Source organism: Nicotiana sylvestris, chromosome 7 (genome assembly GCF_000393655.2).
Source record: "Nicotiana sylvestris chromosome 7, ASM39365v2, whole genome shotgun sequence".
NCBI lineage: Eukaryota > Viridiplantae > Streptophyta > Magnoliopsida > Solanales > Solanaceae > Nicotiana > Nicotiana sylvestris.
In genome coordinates, this window is record NC_091063.1 from 110897965 (window position 1) to 110905511 (window position 7547).

General features: G+C 30.9%; 1 non-coding gene across 1 annotated transcript; it reads left to right on the forward strand.

Moving 5' to 3' along the window:
* The first annotated feature begins 581 nt into the window (after positions 1 to 581).
* On the forward strand, positions 582 to 669 carry LOC138874266 (small nucleolar RNA snoR100). The gene has a single exon (XR_011401307.1). It is a non-coding gene; the product is annotated as a small nucleolar RNA snoR100 (small nucleolar RNA).
* Positions 670 to 7547: the final 6878 nt, after the last annotated feature.

The window sequence follows — 7547 nt, forward strand, 5'->3', positions numbered from 1 at the left end:
GTTTACCTTCTTCATTATCCAAATTTCTTAACATAATTAATTTCAGTTCTGGCAGCTGGGTTAGGCTTCTTCTTCTTCACTTTATCCTTTTTGTTTTCTTCCAATCACAAATACTCACCTTTTCGTTTTCGGCTGAATTTGAATCCGGTATGGGATTTGAAAGAAGAATAGCGATTTGAGTCGGAGAAGATGATGGAAAGTGGAGGAGGCAATGGTGGAAATGGTGGTGGACATAAAGAAGAAGAAGGAAATAAAAAAAAACAAAAAAAAAATCTGTTTTTTGGGCTTTTCACGCGCCCATATTGGGTGAAACTCACTTTATGTGCCAACTCAGCAAGAAGTGTTTAATTGGAACAAAGTTCATGTAACGTAAGTGTTCAATAGGAACTCTCTTAAGTTTGGGTGTCTAAATGAAAGATCGTGTCAACTTTAAGTGTCTCCGTTACATTACGCCCTTTTCAATTCAATTCTGTTTGTCATTCTTGTAGCCCAAGCAGTTTACTTTTTCCATCGTAAAAATTTTAAAAGTCATGGTGGAAACGTAGATGTGTGCACAATAAGCCGATGCTCTGGACAATTAGAAATGAAGGAAGCATGGTTATGTGCAATCATTGAGTCGACATGTCTGCTCCCTCTAATGATTTGGGGGCCTGGTTTAGACTCACATCTTCTCTTTGCCTACACTTATCCTTGTGCTCTTTTATTAGTTCCTTTTTGTTTTAAAAGATCTTCAGTGCTGCGAAATATAGTGATTTACTTTTGTGTTTTCTGGATCACTTTTGATTCTCAAAAATTCATATTTTCTTAAAATTGCAATATCTGATTTAAAGTAATATTTGTAAAAAATTTAGGAGTCAACATTGGTAGAGATCTGTAAATTATCATTGTTCAAAAGATTTTAACTATATAACGTTTTTAAACAGTTATCGTATTAATTAGATCTGCGTTAGATAATAATTAGTGGAGTTGGTGTAATGTGGATTACAGAAATACTTCTGTCCTACTAACTGACTTAATTTTAATCTCCGATAAAATTAACAAATAGTCACTTTTCAGCCATTGTTAATTTGTTATGGAAATTCAAGTTCCATAGTTAAAATAACAAATAGTCACTTTTCATGTGAAAATTGAAATTTGCAATAGATTAATTTTTAATTAAGGCTGAAAGTAATTGAAAAATACTCGTTCAATACATATACATTGACATGTGAAATTTGAAAACTTTTGTGACTATTTTCAAATTACAAGGTTGAAAAAGTAGCTATAGTTGTATTACTATTGTTTTTACAACAAAAAGTTCTTATCCCTTTTATAAATCTTTTGGGTTTGAGAACGAATAAGATTTATATTCATTTGTTTCAATTATAATAAACTAGAAAATTAACATGCTCTTTGGGCGGCTAACTTTTTTCTTTTTGGAAATTTCATAGGTATAAGAGGGGTAAAAGTTTGTTGTACCCAAAATGAAAAGAGGTACAAATGTATAAGAGGATTTGGCATTGCATAACAATTTAGTCCAATAATTGACAGGAAATAGCGTATCTTTTAGCATTTGGCACACGTAACCTAAATTTAACATTTAATGATGTTCTCTCTCTTCTAATGGTCCAACCATTACCCTAAAAATAGGCTTTTATTTTCTTTTTGTTAGAATTCGAAATCTTTCAAGATTTTTTCCCAAATCTCTACAATCTTTTTTCTAGGTTTTTAAATTATTTCTCACAAGCATTAAAAATTATAAATATAGTTTGTATATCATAGTGTATATCCAAGTGTATAACACAAATAAATTTTATTTTTTGTATATCATACTGTATTACATGTTAAATAACGTGTATACCAATATATACATTACAACTTTATTTTTCTTCTTTGTGTATATCAAAAATTTATTTTCCTTCGATAGTTGTCTATAATTTATTATTATTTCTGTATCCAAGTGTATCACAAAAAATTAATTATATTATTTGTATATCACATTGTATAATACATAATAAAACGTATATATCAAAATATATATCACAAATTTATTATCCTTCTTTGTGTATATTAAAATGTATATCAAAAATTACTTTCCTTCCTGCATATACCAATGTATAATATATAATTTCTTATGAATACATACATACATACATACATATATATATATATATATATATATATATATATATATGTATGTATATATGTATGTTTGGACCTCGAAGAATTGTATGCACATATTAATTTGTCGCTATATATTAAAGCTTCGCTCCTCTGTACTTGATGGGTAATACTGAGTAAACCAATGGTAGAGTTAATCCACCATTTTAATCTCATTTGGAATAGGGAGGGAGGGAATGGGGGAGGCAGCGAACAAGAAGGGGGAGGGGGACCAGCGAACAATAAGAGGGAGAGCAGCAAACGGTTAGGAGAACAAATAAGAAAATAGGGTAGTTTTTAGGATTTGGCTATAAAATGCTGATTATTTGGGGCTACTTTTGCCAAAATCTAATATAAGGCTAAAAATTTGCCAATTCCCCTTATGTATTGTCATCAAGTGTCAATTTTTCAATGTATAATATAAGCCATACGGAAAAAATTAAACCAAATGTCCAAGGAAAAAATAACGCAAAAGACAACCAAATAAATAAATCATTGCCAATCATTTTGTAGTTTTACAATGATAGTGATATCCAAGTATAATCCTCTGGAAGAGACCTTAATGCTCGTTGTCCTCTAAACATTCTGTAAAAGAAAAAAGTTCTCTTCCAAAACATACTCTTGAGCAATTAGTGATTATTAGAGAAAGGAAAAGAAGACCATTCCATAGCAAAATGCAAGGTAGTGTAGAAACTTGCCAACTTCATATTCTCTACGTTACTTGAAATTCCTAAATCAATAAGTAAGCTCCAACTTTTTTTGTTTTTTTTATGGTAAGAGCTCCAACTTCTTCTTTTTTTGGTAATTAAACATTTCCATTTCCATCACTCCTTTTGATGCTATCCAAACTCGTGTATGCTCAAATAAATCACAAAAGCAAAATTAAATATTTTCTTAAGCAGAAGAGAACCTTACCCAAAAAGAAAATGATACCCTTCCTTGTCCTTGTTTCGTTTTGGTGAATGCATTAGTTGGAGAAAGGAAAATTCCCAAAAAAGAAGAAGAAAGATACCAACTTGAAGGGGAACTATGGCAGTGGAAATAGTAGAAGAATTAGGGAATTTCCTTATAGAAACGATAAGAAAAAAATAGTAGAAATTATTGGCAGCAACTTCGCCGAAAAATCGCGCTAGTTAGTCGTCTATGCATTCCAACCGGTGAAAGCCCTCTCACTCCCCTTAACCACTTCCGATTCTGTTCAAATATCGTCAAAATTCAACAGCAAAAAAAATTCCCTTATAAAAGCTTGATCCAGATTTGAAAAGGGTCCAAGCATGAAAGTTGTTTAAGGTGGAGGTTTGGAGATTAAGTCTATGCCTGGAGATTTGTTTAACACATTGAGAGAACTATTGCGCCGTTTGTCGGGAATTGCGATTGTAATTTTCGATCAGACACATTTTTGGACAGAAATGACAGTGAGAATTGCCGAAGAAGAGCGAATCTGTTATATAAACATGTTTTAGAAGAATGTGAAGTTAAATGGAACGTTACATTCGGAAAAGAAAAAGAAGGAAAACAAATGAAACGTCACAATTTTATAAAAAAGTTGAGAAAAAAGATACACAGGATTCCTTGTTTATAAGAGATGTCACCTCACTATCTATTGCCCCTCAATTATATATATATATATATATACATTTTCTGCCCTTTAATGATTATCCAAGCTTGGCAGAATACTCAAATACCTAAACTGGATTTGAAAGATATTAGGTGTTAAGCTCTACGGATCTTACAATTTTGAATCAAAATTTATAGTTTCATTGTAAGCTTTTGTTTACCAAATCATTAAGAATGGGATTGAGGGTTTTGCGCATTACGAACCAGTGTTTTAAAAGACGAGGGCGTGAGTTGGAGCGTTTTACTTAATATTGGGCAAGACAAAAGCCTCAAGACACGACACAGGGCATAAGCCCCACGAATCTTTATTTTTTTAATTTATATATGAATAATATAGCATTATAACACAATAAAAATATAAACGATACATTATAAGTTCAAGAAAAGTAAAAATAATTAAAGAAACTAGTATAAAATAAAATATTTAGCATGTTTTAGAAATATAAATAATACAATATTATTAAAGTTACTATGAAATATAAATTAACTATAATTTCTTTACTTTCAAACAATTAAAATTATAATTTCTTGAAACATATTATCAAACTACATATTTTACCTCTTTAAAAGTAAATACTCAATAAATTTTATCAACTGTAATTCAATATATTACTACTTCATAAGTAAATATAAAATAATTTTTAAATAGTAAAATAAGGAGTATATGATAATTTTGAAAGACATAGAATTAAGACTATAAATTTTGGGTATTTATTTTTAGAAGAAATATTCAAATGATATTCATATTCACGATGTTCTCAATTAGTAAATATGTAATACTATAGTTCGTTATTTGAGTTATTCATAATTTTTATATTCTTATAGATAAAAAGAATTTTAATCATTCATTTGTTAAAGTATTTTGAGAGTCAACAGTGTAAATTAGTGAATTCAATACATGTTTTGCATAGGAACTGTTGGGCGAGTTCCGAGCGTTGAGCGTTAGGCGTATTTATGGCGCACAATCGGGCGTTTGGGGGCGTAAGCCTCACAGAACTAAGTCTCACATATGAATCTCAAGGCGTTTTGATAGTGCCTCGCCCCGAAGCGAGTCCCAAAAAGCCTTTTAAAATACTATTACGAATAGGAGTGGCAAAATGGTTAAAAAAATAGTTAACCACCCATATTATCCACTAAAAATGAACTGGATAATAAACTTTTTAAAAATTGGTCAAATATGGATAAGAATCATATTATCCATTTAGAAAATGGATAACCAATGGGTAACCAATACGTCTAACTTTTACATTTGTAAAGCCTCAACTTGGGGATTCCACAAGTTAGGGAGACTAAAGGAGTCTCTCAAAAGTGATCATATGCAAGAAGTCATGGATAATATGGTTACCCATATTATCCGCCAGTTAACCCGTTTTTTATCCGTATTAAATATGGATCGGGTCGAATAATTTATCCATTTTTCATTACCCATTTTCAACTCGAACCATATCCGGTCTGACCCGCCCGTTTGTCACTTTATATCTTTGAATATGCAAAATCAAACATATATTTATTATGAATATATTAAAGTGGATGTTCCGTTAGACATCTCTATTTCATGAACCATTTGAGATTTACGTATTTAGTTAATTTATTATTTAATATTTGTAATCTTGGATGTATTTTTATGACCTTTAATGTATCCTATATCCTATTCTTTATCCTACGGAGTACACACAAGAAATAACTTGAATAAGAAAATATCTATATTCTCCTCCTATATATTTTGTCTTTATTATTATATTGTTCTATTTTGATCTATTTTATAATACGTTATTATCATGAGTCTCTAACCAATTGAGGTTATTTGCATCATTCAGGTTTTATATTCTTCTTAAAGTTTTTTACTATGTCGCATTTATTAAAGCTTGAAATTGTGGCACTTGATATATCTGAAAATAATTATTTGCTATGAGTACTTGATGCTGAAAAATTTATCTTAGGGCTAAAAGTTTTGATGACACTATTAAAGAAGTAAATGAAGTATTAAGTTAGAATAAGGCGAAAGCCATGATTTTCCTTCGTCATCATCTGGATTATGAACTAGTTTGGAAAAAGATAATATGACAACCTAGAGGTCATGATATTGCCAAAAGTTTGTCGTGAGTAAATACACTTACGGCTACATGACTATAAGACGTAATTAAATACAATTCTATTGTATATAAAATAACTTTCCAACTAAAGTTATATGGAGAATTTATGAATGATAAGAACATGGTGGAAGACTCTTTTCACTTTTCATGTCTCAAATATGGCGTTACAATAACAATATCGTGAAAAGAACTTTAAGAAAAATATTCTGAGTTAATTTCATGTCTTTTGGTGTCGGAACAACATTATGCCCTTTTAATGAAAAATCATGAAACTCGTCTCATTGGATCAACTCCAATCCTCGAAGTGAATGTAGTAGCGATAGAACAAAAGTTTCAAAGAAGACAATAATTATCCTAGTCGTATGAATATGCGTGGGCATGACAATGGACGAAATAATAATCGTCATGGTGGTGGTCGTTATAAACAAGAGAACAATAAGGATTCTCAGAATAATCCTTCGAAAGGCAAAAGTACTATTTGATATTGTTGTGGTTTGAAAAATCATTGGGCATAAATTTTTTGTACGCCTGAATATGTTATCACAATTTATCAAGCCTTTATAAAAGAAAATAAAATAAAGTTGAGACTCACTTGACCTTTCAAAATAATATTGAGGCGTGCCGTATGAATAACTATGATAAAGTTGAAGCAAACCTTTCTTATAAAAATAATATTTATAAAGGCCTTGCAGATATTAGTCATTTAGAAGCTGAAGATTTCTTTGAGCATCATAACTGAAGACTTATTACTGGCAAAACGTTTAAAATTAGTAGTTCTTTTTATTTTATGAAGTTCATATTTTAAATAAAACTTTTTATGTTATCAGTATTTACTTTCCTAAATATAGTTTCTTTTGTTCTTAAAGTTTTCAATATTACTTATGATGTATTTTTTTTCTTTATGAAGAATATGAAAACGTCGAGTCTTCATTTGGCCGTATGAATATTAAAGAAGAAATATGTCTTCTGGATAGTGCTACGACGCACACCATATTAAAATATAAGAGATATTTCTCTTGTTTAATTATGAAAGAAACCAATATTATAACAATATTTGGCAGTACAAAATTAATTGAGGGCTCTGAAAGAGTGGCCGTATAAACTCGTTGAGTTTCTACGACGACCTGATAGGTTGTTTAGAGAACTATATTTTACTTCTCTGTTCCGAGACCTCTATTAGCTTCATTTGATATTTCTTAATTTGTGTGTGGTCCGTGTCATTTTTCGAAAAGTTTTTACGTAAGATTTTTGAAGAAAAAGTGATTTTTGGCCTAAAATGGGACTTGAGTTGACAACATTGGTGGTAAATGACCTCGAATCCGTATTTTGACGATTCACATAGCTTCGTATGATTTTTTTGACTTGTATGCACATTTGGTTGGGGTCCGGGGTGACCCGAGTGCATTACGGCGTGTTATGTAAAAAATTGTGAAAATAAGTTTTAAAGTTGAAGTTCGTGAGTTTTGATGATCAATTCTTGTTATTTGATGTTATTTTGATGATTTGAGGTAGTGAGAAAGTTTGTAGAATGTTATTACACTTGTATGCATGTCCGGTTTGGAGCCCGAGGGCTCGGGTGAGTTTCAGATGTGTTACGGAAGAGTTTGGTTGATTTTTGAACTGCTGGTGCATTCCAGTTCTGGTGCTCAGTCGCTAGATCTCGCTTTTGCGAAGTTCACTGTGTTCGCTTTTGCGACA